The sequence below is a fragment of the Thamnophis elegans genome, chromosome 2 (genome assembly GCF_009769535.1).
Source record: "Thamnophis elegans isolate rThaEle1 chromosome 2, rThaEle1.pri, whole genome shotgun sequence".
NCBI classification, from domain to species: domain Eukaryota; kingdom Metazoa; phylum Chordata; class Lepidosauria; order Squamata; family Colubridae; genus Thamnophis; species Thamnophis elegans.
The window spans coordinates 26006153-26024091 of NC_045542.1; positions in this window are offsets into that span (position 1 = coordinate 26006153).

A 17939-nucleotide genomic window follows, 5' to 3' on the forward strand; every position below is an offset into this window, starting at 1 on the left:
TCTGCTGCCGGTTCTCCAGAACTGGTCAGAACTTGTTGAATGCCACCTCTGTACTAGATGCATGCGTCTGGCTGACAATCTTAACTGGGGCTTATTTTTGTGGTAGTGCTTATATTACAAACATCCTGAAAAACCATGTTAGGGATTGTTTTTCCGGTTGGGTCTTATTTTAGGGGAAACAGGGGATCAAAAATATGCGTGTGCATTTTTACATCACTTTATAGAATCAGAGCACTTGAAACCACTGCAAGAATCTAAATTATTTATGATTTATAGCTGTCTAGCCTTTGCTTGAGCGTATCCAATGAAGAGAAGATTTATTATAGGGAAAGATGCTTGCGAAAACTGTACAGTTTTCTGGAGCTCTTTCAGTCTGGTATACCTCTGAGATTGATGTTGGCAACTCTTTTGGATCACCAATGGTTTGCTCAGGAAATGTGGACCACATCTCTCTTGGTTCTCATTGAGCATTCTAGATTACTGGCATCTTTTATATTGATTCAAGGGATTGGGAAGCATGGCATTAAGGTCATTGTCCTCTTCCCAAGGATTTGTTTCAATTAGTGTTAGTCAGGGTCTGCTCTGCGAGGTGTCTTTGGACTCACTGTCATACTACTTTTATTTTACATGAAGTACCTTGGTATTCAACTGCTTTGAAACTCATTGAATTTGGTATTCAATGCATTTTGATGTGAATATTTGTCCCAGCACTCATTATTTGTTTGGTACTCAATGCACAAGCTAGAACCTGTCGGTGTCACCTGTCTTATGACTCACTACATTATTCCTTATGGGAAAAAAATTGTTTGGTACTCATCATTTTTGGTACTCATTTTTTTTGGTACTCAGTGCGCCTCCTGGAACCAATTAATGATTAGTATCAAGATATCACTGTACCTGTTGCTGAGCAAAATTATTGCCTTGAAACTATTTTCATGGCTTTCCTGGAAGTGTCTATTGAGACACAGTTGTATAACCAGGCCACTGCTCTACAGCAGAAATGAATCCCTGAATCTCCTTAGCATGCCCTCCAAGCATGTCCCAATAGATTATTGTAGTTTCTTGCCATTTTGAGGCATGAGACATACAGACATACATGCAATAAATAGCTTGACATAGTTTTAAAATAGAAAGGAAACTTTTCACCACCAACCCTGGAAAAAAGTCCAGGAAAGGAATGGAAATTGAAGCATTGCCTATTTCTACACCTCTCTATCTCTGTCTCTGATTTTAGATCTAGCTGTGCCTTTAACTGATATGAGTCACCAAATCGGTACTGTTTCCAATTCGTGGCCTTCAAAAAAATTCTCAGCATAGCTTTTGGCCAACCAAAAGTAGGTTATCTCTTGACCAGGAACCCAGGTACACCAATTGACTGATTTCAATATTTTGTGGCTCCTTTTCTGGGCATCATTTCCCAAATATTCATAGAAATATGATAAGCCATTATAGGAAAACCTCTCCATAGGAGATATTTCATTTATTAGTAGGGTTTATGTTTTACAGTTCTTACTGGCTTAAGTTTACCCAGGTCTCTACTTAACAACAGGTATTAAAAAAAACCCTTTGTACTGCCATCTTTAACAAAGTTTTAGTTAGAGTTGATTCAGGGGGTAAGGATGAGCCTGATTTAGGAGGAAGGGTTTCCTGGCAAATCTGGGAATACAGTTTGGCCTCACCATGATCATCCTACCACCTCTACAATGCTAGGTTTGGACATATTTACTGTACACAAAACACTGGTGCAATTTTTATGTTTTATTCTATCAACCTGGCATTTCTTCCACCATTATATTTTGATAATGACTTGTTTGTCTTTTAAGCTGCAGGCAATGCCATTTTGGAACTGTCTAGGCAAATATTTCCCAAACAAGTTGGTCTCAGGACTCATCGCATTCTAAAAATGACTGAGCTTTGATTTATCTGGGTGATATTTATTGATATGTACAGCATTAGGAATGGAACCTGAGAAATATTAAAATATTTATTTCTATGACTTTGTGGACCCTTTGACCCACATTTTAAGAAGTGCTGGTCCAAGTCGTGGCAGCCTGCTGTGAAGGCTAGATTGTAACCCCCAAGGCCAGAACAGGTAGATTTTCCCCAACATAGAAATGGCTCACTTCTGTTTGGAGGTCCCCTGAAGTCATTCTGCTTCAGCCAGCTGATTGAAGATTACTGATAGGAAGCCCCACAGTAACCTCAAGAACATACCACATCTTTTGACTCTTTCTGAACCCTTTTCTTTCTGGAAATAAATAATCTTGATTTGAGTATTTACATGCAGAATATAACTTGTTCGGGATTCAACCTCAATTTTTTAAATTGCCTAATTAATTTCTAGGCTTTGCAAAACAACCTAGGAGGAGTTACAAAAAGAAGAAAAAGTATGAACTAATCAAGTGCCATAAACAATGCAATCTCGTTTCACACTCCGAAGCAAATGGAATACTTGTTTACTTATTGTAGTTATGACTGCTTTTATTCCAGCCATGCCACCACAAGCTCTCTCCTTGCATTTCATCTCCCACCACAGTCTTATAAGATGGGCTCAGCAAAATGGTTTGTCACTTAGCCCTAAGTCTTCCAGTTTTAGGAGCCATGGCCACCTTCTGTCCTTCTATTCTTTCTCCATAATTGTTGTTCCACAGAAAGAACAACTTATTTAGAGGTGTCTCTTCTTTGTGTTCTGAATAATCCCCCTCACAATCATGTGATTTTGGAAACCCAGGATTGTGGGAGTTGAAATTGAGAGGCAATTCCAGTATATAAGCCCCAGTTATTAGATGTAGAAGTCCGGAGCCTTTGGGATTGTGATAAACCTTATCAGTAAAGGATGATGGCTCAGCACTCACCAAAGGGAAATGAGTGAGGAGGGGCGACTGGCTTGAATCCAGCAAAGGGGCCAAAAGTCTTTACATTCAAAACAATTGCTGGAAAGGCCTGGCTGGAACAGGGAAGTGCAGTAGCTCAGATAAATCAGATTTTTTTCAACAACAACAAACCAGATTCAGTATCTTTGGCTTGTGATAGAACCATTGTCCCATGATGTGCTGCTAACTCATCTGGCCTATATCATGGCTTGTGTTTTCTTGCTCCTAGATTATAATGGGTGCAGAGGAATAAGATACGATATTGTTAGGTAGTGTGATGATGGTCAGTTTAAGAAGTCAGGGAATAAATGGTTTTTTCTTGTTCCCAGCCAGAAGCCAGATCAACCAAAGGGGAACGGTGCAGACCAGGTCTCTCCAAGAATAAAATAGACCACACCATTGCAATCTGAAATGTGTGGGAAGGATTTCCATTTTTAATGCATTAAATTACACCAAGGTATTTGAAGATTAGCTCCAAAATGGTACAGATTCTGTTTTTTTTCTCTGTCACTCTGTTTTTCCTTTTGGAAGGAGTGTTGGTGGGTTGTTTTTTTTTTTACAATGTTAAAGAATACTCCAAAAGAGGACACCCCCACATCACAGTGAAGTGTTGCAAAAAATCATGCTTCTCGGCATTCAAACTATGAACTCCATATATTGATCAAATTTGACTATCTGCAAGATGGTCCTTGTACAAGTTGTGACTATTGCCCCTAGTGGAAATTCTGTTCAACTGCAGCATCAACACATCTGAATACTGTCAGGTTGGGGCTGGCCAGTATAGCCTAAGGCAGTGATGGTTAACCTTTTTGCCATTGTGTGCCAAAAGGAGGAGGCGCGAGGGGGTCGTGGGCGTGCCCACACCCATAAATCTATGCACCCTCCCCCCATGCATGCATACGACCTCCCATGAATGCGTGCACACCCTGCCCCCCTGCTTTTGGCTCGTGGTGGACCCGTTTTTCGCCCTCCCCAGGCTCCAGAGGCTTTCTAAGAGTCTGGGGAGGGTAAAAATGGCCTCCCCTGCACCCGCAGAGGTTGGAAACAGCCCATTTTGTGATTTCTGGGTTGCCTGTTGGGCTGTTTTTCTCCCTCTGGAGGCTTAAGGAGGCTTCCCTGAAGCCTCTGGAGGGCGAAAAATGGCTGAAAATCAAGGCCAAAATCAGCTGGCCAGTGTGCACATGCGTGCTGGAGCTGACAGGGAAACGCCTTGCCGCACCCTCAGAAATGGCTCCGTGTGCCACCTGTGGCACGCATGCCATAGGTTCGCCATCATGGACCTAAGGTTTGATGTATACATCAGTGCCACCTCTTAATAAGGAATGGCATCTTTCCCACCCAAAATGGTCTTGGGAAAGATTCCACACAATGGCTATGTTTCCATATTTACTTGGAAATAACAGCAGACAAACCTGAAAAAGGAACAAATCTGAAAGAGTTTCATATGGATAAAGATATGTAATTGTTTATATTTATAACTTTGCTTTACAAAGGGAAATTGAAGAGAACAACAACAACAAAGAATTTAAGTAACTCTAAAGGATATCTTTGTGAAATAAAGGACTATTTTTTACAACACTGTAAATAAATGGTGTGTGGTCACTATAAACACAACAGAATATACATATAGAATAGAATTCTTTATTGGCCAAGTGTGATTGGACTCACACTTGGAATTTGTCTTTGGGGCAATGCCCTCAGTGTACATAAAAAGACAAGATGCATTCATCAAGAATCATAAGGTACAACACTTAATGATAGTCATAGGGTACAAATAAGCAATCAGGAAACAATATCAATATAAATTGTAAGGATACAAGCAACAAAGTTATAGTCCTGCAGTCATAAGTGGGAGGAGATGGGTGATAGGAACAATGAGAGGACTAATAGAAATAGTAATGCAGCCTTACTGAATAGTTCAACAGTGTTGAGGGAATTATTTATTTAGCAGAGTCCATTCCTATGAAGAATGGAAGTCCTTCGGTTTAGTTGCTAAAAGTGGCTTCTCTGGCTTATGATTAGCTTGCAACATTAACCTGGTCAGCATTAATTAGTATTTATCATATACATATCACTGATAGAATAGTTATGCCAAGATAGTATGAATAAATGGCATTTGGGATAAAAGAATAAGAGTTGCCATATATGTAGGGATAACACTTGAATCTGATTGCTTATTTGTACCCTATGACTATCATTAAGTTTTGCACCTTATGATTTGTGATGAATGTATCTTTTTATGAACATTGAGAGCATATGCACGAAAGACAAATTCCTTGTGTGTCCAGTCACATTTGGCCAATAAAGAATTCTATTCTATTCCTATTCTGTTCTGTTCTGTTTGTTCTGTTCTATGTGGAAGGATTCCCACATCACATCTTCTCTTGTTTCAGACAATGTAGCCTCCCTCTCTCCTAATGCCCAAACACCTGTTATGTCTCTTTTAAAATATCCTGGAAGTATATTGCTCAACAGGTAATTGCATAGCATTTTACTAATTCTGCAATACGTGATAAATCTTCTGTTATTGTTAGAAATCCAGACATGAGTGTAGGGAATACTGACTTTTATGTGTTTCCTTCCTTAGAACTAATTCAGCAAAGAACTGTAGGTCTCTATATGTGACAATTTCCTGTGTCTATGGTGTTTGGTTAGTTAGAAACCCCACCCACCCACAAGCATGCTATCAAAAAAGTTCATTGGGGGGGGATTTCAATTATATAGTTTGAGGTGATCAAAAACTCAGCTTTTGGGGCCCTTCTATAACTCCCAATCAATTTTTATTTGAGTTTAGAGTGAGTTTAGAGTTTATTCAATTTGTAGGCCGCCCTATTCCCCGAAGGGACTCAGGGCGGCTGAACAAAGCCAAGGGAGGGGAAATTACAAAAAGTAAGACAATCAGACAATACGAACAATTTAAAACCACACAGCAAATTCGAGTGTGGGGGGGACTCAACCCCAGGCTTGCTGGGACAGCCAGGTCTTCACGGCCGTCCGGAAGGCCTAAAGGGTGGAGAGGGTCCGAATCTCCACGGGGAGCTCGTTCCAAAGGGCCGGGGCAGCCACAGAGAAGGCCCTCCTCCGAGTAGTCACCAGCCGACATTGGCTGGCAGATGGAATACAGAGGAGGCCTAATCTGTGGGATTGAATGGGTCTGTGAGAGGTAATCAGCAGAAGGCGGTCTCTCAAGTACCCAGGTCCAATACCATGTAGGGCTTTATAAGTAATAACTAGCACCCTGAAGCTACCAATAGGTAGCCAGTGCAGCTCGCGGAGGATAGGTGTAAAGTGGGTGTACCGGGGTGCACCCACAATCGCTCGCACGGCTGCATTCTGGACCAGCTAGAGTCTCCGAACACTCTTCAAGGGCTACCCCATGTAGAGCGCATTGCAGTAGTCCAGTCTTGAGGTCACGAGGGCATGAGTGACTGTTGTAAGATCCTCCCGGTTCAGGTAGGGATGCAATTGGTGCACCAGGCGGACCTGGGCAAACGCCCCCCCCCCCCCTGGTCACAGCCGACAAATGGTGATCTAAAGTCAGCTGTGGGTCCAGGAGAACTCCCAAATTGTGTACCCTGTCTGAGGGGTGTATAATTTCACCCCCCAGCCTGAGAGATGGAATACTAAGCCAATTTGTGGGAGGAAAAAACACAAGCCACTTGGTCTTGTCAGGATTGAGAGCCAGTCTGTTCACCCCCATTCAGACCCTCACATCCTCCAGGCACTGGCACAACACGTCAACTGCTTCACTGAGTTGGCATGGGGCAGACAGATACAATTGAGTATCGTCCGCATATTGGTAGTATCCTATCCCGTGCCATCGGATGATCTCTCCCAGCGGCTTCATGTAAATGTTGAACAGGAGGGGGGACAGGACCGACCCCTGCGGCACCCCATAATTAAGGGGCCTAGGGGTCGACCTCTGTCCTCCAACCAACACCAACTGCGACCTGCCCGAGAGGTAGGAGGAGAACCACCGAAAAACAGTGCCTTCCACCCCCACCTCTCGCAACCGCCACAGGAGGATACCATGGTCGATGGTATCGAAAGCCGCTGAGAGGTCCAGGAGAACCAGAACGGAGGCACGGCCCCCGTCTCTGGCTCTCCAGAGATCATCGGTCAGTGCGACCAAAGCAGTTTCCGTGCCGTAGCCAGGCCTGAAACCAGATTGGAAGGCGTCTAGATAATCTGAGTTGGTATTGCATGCCTTGGCCAGATATAATGGTACATGTCTACTTGTAGGGAACACCTGCTTGAATGATTTAATGCAGGGCTGTCAAACTCCCATCCTGCGGGCTGGATGCATCACGCACTGGCTACCCCCACACCTGGTTTAGTGAAGGGGGAAAAAGTCCTGATATGTCACGTGATACCATTGTGACGCCATGAGTTTGACAGTCCTCATTTAATGTGTCTCAAAGTTTACTGTGGAACAAGGACCTCCAATAGTACATTTGTTATAAAGCATTGTTCAGAATTATATATTGTATTCAGTGATGAACCTACTATGACTCTTAATGTCACAGACTAAAAGATAGAAACTCCACTTTTGTCAGATTCCTGCTTGTGAAAGGAGCACTGCTTACTGGGATTAATTAATACAAAAAATGTTAAATATGGATCAATGGTACCAAGTACCATATTTTTAATATCAAGGGCTAAATGTTAAACTTGCTTGTTCTTCTGAGCTCCATTACAGCAGTCATTCTTAAACTTTCCATGCTCAGGAAGGGAAATCCTAGTATGTTGTACAAAATAAATAAAACATTGGCTTCCTTAAAGGTCAGAATCTCCTCTGTGTGCCTGTATAATTTATAGCTCTAATGAGTTCTCATCACCTCCAGGAAGCCTGTATGGCAGCTGGGCAATTCCACTAAAATACTCTAGTCCCGTGATGGTGAACCTATGGAACACGTGCTAGAGGTGGCACTCAGAGCCCTCTCTGTGGGCATGTGCGCCTTCGCCAGCTGCTCTTCTGGTTTCCGGCATGCACATGCGCACCGGCCTGCTAGTCTTCAGAGGGCCCCCGAAAAAAAGCCAAAAACCAGGCCATTTTCTAAAACTAAGGGAAGTTCTAACCCAGTGTTTGTCAACCTCAGCAACTTCAAGATGTGTGGACTTCAATTTCCAGAATTCCCCAGCCAGCCATGTTCAACCTTGGCAACTTTGAGATGTGTGGACTTCAATTCCCAGAATTCTCCAACCGGCCCCAGTTGCCAAGGTTGAAAAATATTGATCTAACCATTCCTTGGGTGAATCTATTTACATTCAGTTTTTCAATACATTGTTGCTCCTAAGTCCCGAGAATAGGTTTCCTTTTTATTTTTTAGCCAGAGTGTAGCGAGAAGATCCCCCCCCCCCACATTATGGAAAACTTACTTGATTTTTTTTTCTAAAAGTCCTTGACAGATAGGAGGTTATAAAAACTACCTTCCGGAAAAGAGAAAGGAAAGGCTGATAAGAAAGGCTCAAGCAGATGGCTTCATTTCTTTCCCTCCTTTTCCTCTACTAAACATTGTCAGCACTTTGACTCCTCGTGAATTCTTGGAAAAGTGTAAAATCTCTGGCATTCTCTTAGAAAGGACTTTCATATGAGAAAAGTCATTTTTTTTCAAATATTATTTCCATTTCAAAGGGACCCATCAAGTGTTTGTCAATTAGTCATTATTTCACTGGGCTGACAAGAAAACTATATTTTCTCATGCAATTAATAATTCAATTTATTTTTAAAGTCCAGGAAGTAAAATAATCTGCCAGGATGGACGTCTTCGAGTGTCATGTGCCATCACATGGTCAATTCCGTCCTCAGCTACAGGATTTTGCATATTCTGAATGACTTCCAAGATACCCAACTTTGCTGATGTTGCTCAAATGATGTTGACTTCCTACAGGCAGTTGTGGTGTAGTGTGGAAAGTTTTCTATGTCAGAGGTGCTATTCAGCAGGTTTTGAGCAGTTCTGGAGAACCGGTAGCAGAAATTTTGAGTAGTTTGGAGAACTGGTAAATACCACCTCTGACTGGCCCCACCCCCATCTATTCTCTGCCTCCCGACTCCCAGATGATGGGGAGGAAATGGGGATTTTGCAGTAACCTTCCCCTGGAGTGGGGAGGGAATGGAGATTTTACAGTATCTTTCCCTTGCCATGCCCACCAAGCTACGCCCACCAAACCACATCACGCCATCAAGCCACGGCCACAGAACCGGTAGTAAATTTTTTTGAATCCCCCCACTGCAATGTATGTATTCATTTTTATGTGACTCCAAATGCTGCTGAAAATATCAGACACAAATGTCTGTCAGGACGATACATTTCTACCTTCCGAGCCCCTTCTGTGTCTAATTTTGGCTCAGCCCCAATATTAAGGGCTACCTATTTTATGTTTTTAATCCACATGTAATAGCTAATAGACCAGAAGGATGAGTCAGTGGTAAGATCCTGGAACTCCCATCCCTTTGGGAGTCCTCCTCCGCCTCTTCATGGGATAATATAAATTAATTAGTTCAAATAACAATAACAACCAGAGTCATAAATTGACAGAAAAAATGTTATAATGAATGTGTACTAAATGCTTCACTCCCACTGTCAAATCTAACCCTAAAAATGAATGGAAATGTAACATTAAAGGCATGTTTTGCTAAGAAGGCAGTTCCCGAGGCAGATATTGGAATTCATTGCAAAGGAGGCTTTTAATGTATTTCTGCACAATATGGGTTGGAATAGAAGTCCTCCAAGGTCCCTTCCAGTCCTAAGATTCTATGATCATTTTATTTTTATTTTTGCCTATCTGCTTTTATCTGCTTTTATTAAAGTTTTAATGTATGCAACCAGTGGTGTAAAGCCCAAGGCATTGAAATCTTCCAAATATTTGTTGGATCCTTTTGGTATCATTTTTAAGAAATCCAGTTATTGGTATTGTATTTTACTTTTTCTTCCAAAGCCTTCAATTTGCAAACCCATTTTTTTTTAAAAAAAAATGGTTTTGGTCAACAATTCCCAGTATTGCTGCATTTAAGTGCCCCACCTTTTTTTTTCTTTTTAAAGTAGACATATTTGATATAATGTGTTTCAGTTGTCTGTTGGTCTGTATTTAAAATCCCGTAAGGCCTCGTTATTTTCTTTGACTCATTTTTTGTTCAAATAATCCTTGACCTGTGACTTTGCTTAACAATGGTTAAAGTTACAATGACCTCAGAAAAAGTGATTTATGACCTCTTCTTGAAGCTAGGATTGTTACATCACACCTGAGGTCAAATGATCACATTGGGCATTTGGCAACCAGCTCACTTTTACAATGGTTGCAGCCACTTGCAAGTACATGGTCGTGACTGATGACATTCCCAGGCAGTTTCCAAGAAGTAAGATCAATTGGGGAAGCCAGATTCACTTAACAAACCCATGATTCACTGAACAACTGTGGTAATAAAATTGGATCTGGTCACTTGATGATTTGCTTAATGACCACATCCCTTAGTGACAAATATTCTGGTCCCAGTTGTGATTGTAAATCAAGGACCACCTGTAACACCAACCTTTCTACATAAAATTCCAAGGCACAAGTTTTGCAACACTTCGGGCAATGTTGCTATAGCAACTGATGAGGTGAATTAAAATCTTGTATTTTATCCTCCGTGGATGACATTTGATAATGTTTAATTTTGGCTTTGATGACGTTTGTTTACATAGCCTGTTTCTGAGCTTCCACGACACACACACACTCTCACTCTCCCTACACACACACACGCACACACGCACACACACACACACACACACACACTCACACGGAGGGAGGGAGGGAGGGAGAGAGAAAAGATTTTGATTTCCAGGCATTTTTGTGGTTTTTAATTGTTTCTTTTTTGTAATGATCTCTTGAATTTTGTAGTCTTCAGTTGCTTTTCTGTACGAATTTCCACAGTAGTGGAACCATTTGGTCTCTTACTATGCCTGATATAATCATTCAAGCTATGTCTTTCTTTTCCTATTATTTTCTTTACTTGGAGTAATCTCATACTACCTTTATTTCTGGCAAAATAGAGTTTGTCTATGATGCTTCTTAGATGAAAAGCATGACGCATGGACATTCATTTCCGTATTTCCTGGTGTTTAATTCAACTCATATCCAATCAGTTATGCCTGCAATATTTTAATAATTAGAGATGCAATGATGTTCTCTGCATTTAATTTAATTTAAATTTCATTTTCAAAGTTTTTCATATCAGTTTTATATCATTAATGCTACCGTTCTTTGTAACTTGACCACGTAATAGGCAGAAGCTTCCATAAATCCTTCTAGTGCCAACTGTCTCAGGATATTTCTATTCATGAGCTGTAATCTATCTTCTTGAAGAATTTTGTCTCCTTTAATCATCAAAGTTGCACATTGGCGTGAACTTAATTGCATTCCCATATTCTCACTGAATAACGTAGTGTTCAGATCCAAGCTCTGCTTTGGTTTTGAAAACCTTTTTAGCAAACCTATATATAGTCAATGGGTTTCTTTAGGACTTTGCCACGAGGGCTGAAAGCTACATCTTGTTTTGTTCAAATTATCTGAAGTGTTATTCCTGCTAAAAATTAATAAGAAAGATGGCAATGAGTCACCTTGGAATAACCCTCTTCTAATTTTGACTTCACCTATTTTTTTAAAAAAAATTATTATAGGCCAAATTGTTTTCTTAGCTGTCAGGTTTTCTAATCACCAAGATTTCTAGGCATTTTCTAATCTAGTTCCGTGGGAATCCAGTGCCTTTTTATTAAGCAATTTAAACGGTTTGTTTTTCTTCTGAGTGTTTAAGGACCAAGTTGTCAATTCCGAGCTGGTTTTTTCTGCCCCGTGAATTTTTGCTCAGTAGGTAAAAGAATATTTTTTGTTTTTGCATATATGTAACTTTTACATAGGCTCAGTGTCTAAGACGCTGAGTTTGTCAATCAGAAAGGTCGGCAGTTCGGTGGTTCGAATCCCTAGTGCTGCGTAATGTGACGTGAGCTCCCATTACTTGTCCCAGCTTCTGCCAACCTAGTGGTTTGAAAGCATGTAAAAATGCAAGTAGAAAAATAGGGACCACCTTTGGTGGGAAGGTAACAGCATTCCTTGCGTCTTTGGCATTTAGTCATGCCGGCCACATGACCACCAAGACGTCTTTGGACAACATTGGCTCTTCAGCTTTGAAACGGAAATGAGCACCACCCCATCATCTCACTGCTTTGAATGAAAGCTAGATCCATCTGTTCATTTTAAATAATGAAGTGTACATTAGATGGAGTTTCCTTTGCATGTGGAATTTAGGGCAATTATTCTCATTTCTACCAGAATCAAGAATCCTCGAGGAGGAGGAGATATTATGAACAACGCTGTGTAGATGTCCCACTAAAAATGTAAAGCGGAAACATGGCAATTCTCCAGAAGCATTGGCTTCTCCACTTTGAAGAAACGAATGGATGGACTTTGTCTTCCTTGAGTCCTCCCCTTCATCGCCAAAGTGAAATATGATAGTGTTGATGATCAGTGAAGAGGAGGACAATAATTTACATGACAAGGAAGAGTCCCAACAGATGAAGAATTTATAATAATGTATATACATAAGCTAAATTGTGGATGCACTGACCAGGGGTATGAAACTCAAGGCCCGGGGCCCAGATCTGGCCTGTCGGGTACTTAAATGTGGTCCGCAGGGCCACCCTGGAAACAGCGAAGGACCGGGCTGCAGTGCTTCTGCCAGTGAAAATGGGCTCCTGGGCTCCATTTTTGACTGCCATGGCCTCCTGCAACCCTCTGCCAGTGAAAACGGAGCTCTGTTTTCACTGGCAGAGGTTGCTGGAGGCCGTGGAAGCCAAAAATGGAGCTCAGGAGCCCGTTTTCACTGGCAGAGTGTTCAGGCCACCACAGATATCCCCGACACGAGTGACATCAAGCTGGCCATGCCCATCCTGGCCCCAAGGTCAAACACAATCCTGATGCAGCCCTCAATGAAATCAAGTTTGACACCTCTGTCTTAGACCATTAAAGAACAAACTTCTAATGAAACTCTTCAAGCTTATGGAAGCAAGGATGCTGTTCAGCCTGCCTTTTTAGTTTCTTCTAGGCAACATGTTGGGGGAAAGGAAAGTGTCCCCACCCCCTCACTCACTCCTTTCATACTTCAGGACTCTTCCCAGAAGTCCCTAGATGTTGGCATTTGTTTTGGATGCCTGATTTCCCTCTGGGCTGTTTCAGTTTCTTGTGCCTTCTGCCAGCCAGTGCTGCTCCTGCTCATGGGGCCCCTAGGGTCTTCCTCCAATTGTGTTTATAGCAAGTCAAGATTCCTGGCTTTCAACAGGATTCTTGGCAAAAATCCAGATGGCTAGACTTCTTAAGGACCAAGGAGATGCTGCTGCAGCAGCAGCAACGATGTCATTTACTATCCTGTGGGTCTCAGATGATGGTGAGCGCAGTGGAGCATCATATTTTAAAACCAGTATTGGTTTTAATATTTCCTTTGCCTCCCTCCAGCTATGTAAAATGGGCTGGTCTGACTCCTGCATTGTTGTGATAAGCAAAGGCAGAAGAACTCTGAGAAGTAAAACTCTTGCCAAAGAAGTGATCCTAAGTTGGTGCAAGATGCCCGCACCAACTTACAGTCCCATAGGAATGTATGGCATAAAATAAATAGGAAATGCTTATATAGCAATAAACTATGGTGGACTTTGGAATAAAGTATGGCATGTCAATGGGACGCGGTGGCTCAATGGCTAAGACACTGAGCTTGTCGATCAGAAAGGTCGGCAGTTCAGTGGTTCAAATTCCTAGTGGTGTGTAATGGAGTGAGCTCCCGTTACTTGTCCCAGCTTCTGCCAACCTAGCAGTTTGAAAGCATGTAAAAATGCAAGTAGAAAAATATGGACCCCCTTTGGTGGGAAGGTAGCAGTGTTCTATGTGCCTTCGGTGTTTAGTCATGCTGGCCACATGACCATGGAGACGTCTTCGGACAACGCTGGCTCTTCAGCTTTGAAACAGAGATGAGCACCGTCCCCTAGAGTCAGGAACGACTGGAACATATGTGCAAGTAAAACCTTTAACTTTACCTTTTAGGGCATATCAAAGATTTTCTGTCACATACCATTAGGAATCTGGTAGTAATGGCTTATATAATAACCCTTATATAATATGAGGGCCACAAGCCCCATCCTAGAATTTCATGTGTGGTCCTAGAATGCATGAGGCTGAGTTTTCAGACCCATTGGGTCTGTGAAGAGTTCCAAGGCATCAAATGAATTCATTAGCCGACAAAGTCCCTATTAAATACATTATAAATCCTGAGTATTCTCCCAAGATATTCCCCTAACGGGAGAGACATTGAAAAGACAATAGGCATGTCCTAGACTTCTGCAAAGCACAAATTTGTCCAAATCCTCCCCTCTCCAAATCAAATTCAGCCCTGCCATTTCTAGTGATATGACAAGTCCCTGATCATATCCTTATGACTAGAAGGGTTGCTCATTCACACCCACTACGATTCATGTATAGTAATGGAGATGGGACCCAGCAGGTTCTAGTTTGATTCATGCACTTCAGTTGGCCCATCAACAGAGGTTGGTAAGAGATCATTCACATTTCATATGCAGAGTATGAAATGTGAATGATCTCTTACCAAATGGATTCTTGCTAAGAAGCCTCCCAACATCTTATTTTATATAGCCATATTTTGAATATCTGAAATGATATTGTATTGCATCAGTTATTAAATATTACTCTTTAAATATGTAGCCCCTCAATGATACTTCAATAATCTCACTGATATCTTCTGCCTCCCTAAACTTTGTCAAACAACTGTTTTTTCTAGTCCAACCTCTGCTTGCGTCACTTATTGATCTTGCTTTAAGTTTTCATTTGGCAAAGGATTGGCTGATTGCTTCTTCTCTATAATATTTTTAGAAACTATTTCCAAACCCATAATTCAGCGGTATTTATCTTCTTTCTCTCATACTTTTTGCCCCAGGGGTGGGCTTCAAAATTTTTAGCAAGAGGTTCTCTGCCCAGTTGCTGGGTGGGGGTGGTCATGATGGGCGTGGCTTAACCAGTCACCTGCATCATGGGGGGGGGGTTTGCCCTCCCCAGGCTCTGGAGGCTTTCCTTGAGCCTTTGGGAGGGAGAAAATGGCCTCCCCAGGCTCTGGAGGCCCTCTGGAGGCCAGAAACCAGCCCATTTCAGGCCCATTTCCGGTCTTCCTGAACCTTCATGTGGGCCCTACACTTACCTGCATCCAAAACGGGCTGCATGGGGACTCCTGGGAGTGGTGGGATTTGGGGGTTCTCCGAACTGCATAGAATCTTAGCTAGATGTTCTCCCGAATCTCTGCCAACCTCCAGCAGCCACCCCTGTGACACCAGACCACCATAGCACAAACTTGCCCCTGGGGAGAGTCTGTCTGTGTCTGTGTCTGTCTGTCTTCTTCTTGTTCTTGTTCTTCTTGTTCTTCTTGTTCTTCTTTTCTCTCTCTCTCTCTCTCTCTCTCTCACACACACACACACACACACACACACACACACACCTATCCTCTTCCTCCTCCATCTCCGTGTACTTTTCATCCATTGTGTAGCTCATGAGTGAGATAGGCTTAAGTAATTCTTAATTTATACCATTGTTCTAGTTTCCTCTTAAGCATCCAACAGGCACAAAGTATGTACAATCAATTAGGATGTTTCACTCATTCCTTTAGAAGGGTAGCAAGTGCACTGACTTGAAACAGAGGCAGCAGAACCAAATTAGGGATTAACAATGAGGACAATACATGTCATTCTGGTATATTTTTCTTCCGATTCAAAAAAGGCTGGAGACTAATTCTACATATATGGTGAGGAAAGGCTCATATCGATGACTTCCTTGAGTGTCATGGTTATTCCAACTTTTGGTATAATTGCTTTGAATATTTAGCATAACATATGCTCATCTTATTTAAAGTGGTACTTTCTGCCTCATGTAAGACCATAGAGTCCTAAAATATTTAACCTAGCGTGCTTCATTTCTTCTTAATAATTGCAATCTTATTGACAGAAGCTGTTCACAGACATAATGAATGCAGACATCTATTTTCTTATTAATATAAAGGTAAATATTTCCCTTGTCCATTTGTCTCCGATTCTAAGGGTGGCTCTCATCTCAACTTCTTAGCCGAGGGAGCCAGCATTGTCCAGAGACATTTTCATGGTCATGTGGCCAGCATGGCTATACGCAGAGGAACATAGAATGCTTCCATCAAAGGTATTTATCTACTAGAATTTGCATGCTTCCAAACTTCTAGGTGGGCAGGAGCCAGAGCAAGGACAGGAGCTCACCCGCCATGTTGCTCTTGGGTCTTGAACCTGGATTGTCAGTTTGCAAGCTGACAAGCTCAGCATCTTTAACTGCTGAGCAATTGCACCTCCTTATATAGGGAATAATCTCTCCCTCTCTCCCTCTCTATCTATATCTATCTATCTATCTATCTATCTATCTATCTATCTATCTATCTATCTATCTATCTATCTATCTATCATCTACCTACCTACCTACCTACCTACCTACCTACCTACCTTTCTATCTATCTATCTATCTATCTATCTATCTATCTATCTATCTATCTATCTATCTATCTATCTATCTATCTATCTATCTATCTATCTAAAGAAACAGACATTGCAATCTCCAGAACTTAAAATATATTGCTCACTTAGATTTTGTTAGCCTCTGCTAATATCGTCAGAATTTTCTTATTTATTTATTTTTAGGATAATTACACACACACACACACAAACACACACACAATATGCCACTTTTTAAATTAGAGAATAAATGTTTTTGGAATGGAGGATGTTGGCTTAATCTATTCAAGCCATATTTGTAGCTTTTCTTTTTCAGCCATTTAATGAAAATTAATTAAATGTTGTGTAGAACAATGTGTTGAATCTATCTCTATCTACTGTCTAATCTATCATCTATCTATCTATATCTATCTATCTATCTATCTATCTATCTATCTATCTATCTATCTATCTATCTATCTTTCGATATGTGTTTCTGAAATCCTTTTTCTCCAGTGATTAGTTTAAGATTAGAGACCCAGAGTCCTCTGATTTTGAAATATTACCCATATGATAATGCTATCTCTGATATTAGATTCTTACAAGTCATTAACTCTGTTAAAATAAAGTTCTTACAATATAAGTCTGTTTAAAAGCATGTTGATTATTGGATACTGGATTCAGTATTGGGTACAACAGCTGTTTTTGCTAGTTACGGTATATTGCTGACTGCTGTGTCGCCTATCCAGAAGGTGGTGCTCGTGTATCACCAAAGCTTATCTGACGAATAAGCTCTTTTGCCTTGAAAAATAGGATGCTTTGGCTTTAGCGTTAAATTCATAATCCCAATTCCGTGACTAAGTGAATCACTTGGTCATTAAGCAAATCCAGCTTCCTCAAGTGACTCTGCATATCAGCAGCCAGCTGGAAGGTCGCAAACAACAATTATGTGACCATGGGATGCTGTAACTGTCAGGAATACATGCTGGTTGTCAAGTGCCCAACCTTTGATCATGGTGTTGCAGGGACACACTGATGGTTGTGCGAGAATCAGTAGTAAGTTGCTTTTCCCCCTGCCATTGTAACTTTGAACTACTGTTAATAGAATGATCCTAAATTGAAGGCTACCTGTATCAAGGAAATTATAAAGGGTATTTGGCTTTAAGATTTCAAAGTTCAAAGTTACGTTTATACCTGGATTTTAAAATTTTCTCAGCTGCAATCCAATTCTCATTTTTCTATACAGGAGCCTCCCTGACTCTAGTGTGTCTGACTAGTGAGTAGTCACATACGGTATAGGATTGTATTATTGGATACTTTGATTCAAAGGCCAATTTAACACTCTTGGCCTAGGCTTCAGTAGATTTTAATCTATCCAGCAGATAAAATGTAAGGAGTAAGCTTAGGCTAGAACTAGACTTTGGGCTTAAAAGGTTAAAACAATGATGGCATATCCAGTTTGTTTTCTATAATGGCTCTTTATCTAGACAACTCAACTCAAAGTTGACTTCAATTTCCATTCTTCTAATAG